Source organism: Cervus elaphus, chromosome 25 (genome assembly GCF_910594005.1).
Source record: "Cervus elaphus chromosome 25, mCerEla1.1, whole genome shotgun sequence".
Lineage (NCBI taxonomy): Eukaryota > Metazoa > Chordata > Mammalia > Artiodactyla > Cervidae > Cervus > Cervus elaphus.
The window spans coordinates 21,139,911-21,142,151 of NC_057839.1; positions in this window are offsets into that span (position 1 = coordinate 21,139,911).

Below are 2,241 nucleotides of genomic sequence, written 5' to 3' on the forward strand. Positions count from 1 at the left end.
TTCAGAAAACTAAGACCATGGCATCTGTTCCCATCACCTCATGGCAAATAGATGGGGAAACAGTGGAAAAAGTGGCAGACTTTATTTTGGGAGGGGGGCTCCAAAATCACTGCAGATGGTGACTGCAGTCATAAAATTAAAAGGCGCTTACTCCTTGGAAGAGAAGTTATGACCAACATAGACAGCTTGTTTAAAAGCAGAAACATTACTTTGCCAACAAAGGTCAGTACAGTCAAAGCCATCGTTTTTCCAGTAGCCATGTATGGATGTGAGAGTTGGACTGTAAAGAAAGCTGAGTGCCAAAGAATTGATGCTTTTGAACTGTGGTGTTGGAGAAGACTCTTGAGAGTCCCTTGGACTGCAAGGAGATCCAACCAGTCCATCCTAAGGGAGATCAGTCCTGAATATTCACTGGAAGGACTGATGCTGAAGCTGAAACTCCAATTATTTGGCTACCTGATGCGAAGAACTGACTCATTTGAAAAGACCCTGATGCTGGGAAAGATCAAAGGCAGGAGAAGAAGGTAGTGACAGAGGATGAGATGGTTGATGGCATCACCAACTAAATGCACATGAGTCTGAATAAACTGGGAATTGGTGACGGACAGGGAGGTCTGGTGTGCTGCAGTCCATGGGGCTGCAAAGAGTCAGACACGACTGAGCGACTGAACTGAACTGAACTGAAGGGCCTACCTACTCTTTAAGTCTCTTGGCTTCTTTTTCACACTTTTCATGCCTTTGTCTCCCTTTTCTACCTTATGAATAATTCCTTACAGCTCATTTACTTTTATAATGTGCCTACTTTTCCATTTAATCAATCCATTGATGTTCTTAATTTCAACTATTATATTTTTATTTTTCAAAATTCTTGTTTTGTAAATATGTAAGATCATTATTTTGTCTATTTTTCCTTAAATATTTAATCTCCTCCATTATCACTTTTAGCCAAACTTACTTTGTTATAACTGATAATGGTAATAGCTAATGTCATTTGAGGTCTGATTCTTCCATTTTGTTTTTGGACATCCCCCATGGTGCCTTGATTGCTTCTATGTTTGTGAGTTTTGATGGTAGGGTTAGATTCTCTGCTACTTAATCATGGGAATTTTTTGAGGCCTCATTTGAAGGTAGGTTCCTCCAGAGGACACTGCTTTTATTTCTGCCATGTGACTGGAATCAATTAAAACCTGAAATCACTTTAAAATAATATTTAAACTTGAAGTAATTTGGCCTTCATAGATAACATATATTTTGGACCACAAACCCCTGTAGGTTTGAATTTTGGGGAGACATTCTTCCCTGCTCCACCCAGCACTGTGTTCAAGACAAGCACGTTTCCTTGCTATCTCCATCAGTGAGGTGGGTTTCTATGTAGTTCACCCCAATACTAAGATGCCACCCCCTGGGATCCTAACTTTATATGTGGGTCTCCTGTTAGACTTCACTTTGTTTGGGCCTTGGGCTTGGTCACCTGCCAGCCTTACCCCTTGCCACCATTAACACCTTAGGTTAATGCGAGCAGGGCTCCTCCGATGCCTCCATTGAGAAGGTTAAATTCAGAGTGCTCTGAACTTTCAGGATTCCTTCTTTCACTTTATTTGCCTCTGAATATTTCTTACTCTCCTACTAGGCCAGGATGCATTTTAAAATAATTTTTAATTCAATATTTTATTTCTCATTTCTAATTGTTTTCAGAAGTGAAAGTGAAAGTTGATCAGCTCTTTGCGACACCATGGACTAATAGTCCATGGAATTCTCCAGGCCAGAATACTGGAGTGGGTGGCCTTTCCCTTCCCCAGGGGCTCTTCCCAACCCAGGGGTCGAACCCAGGTCTCCAGCATTGCAGGTGGATTCTTCACGAGCTGAGCCACCAGGGAAGCCCTGTTTTTAGAAGAGAGATGTTCAATTTGCCATACTGAAGGAAAAAGGAATCCTATGACATAATTTATCATAATTTTCTGTGTGTTTGTGAAAGTGTTAGTTGCTCAATCATGTCCGATTATTTGTGACCCGGTGGACTGTAGATCACCAGGCTCCTCTGTCCATTGAATTCTCTGGGCAAGAATACTGGAATGAGCAGCTGTTCCCTTTTCCAGGGGATCTTCCTGATCTATAGATCGAAGCCGGGTCTCCTGCATTGCAGGCAGATTCTTTACCGTCTGAGCCACCTGGGAAGCCTGTGTGTTTGCAGTATTTTGTATTTAAAAGAATAACAATTCTGAGAAAAACTCTTGGAAGGAA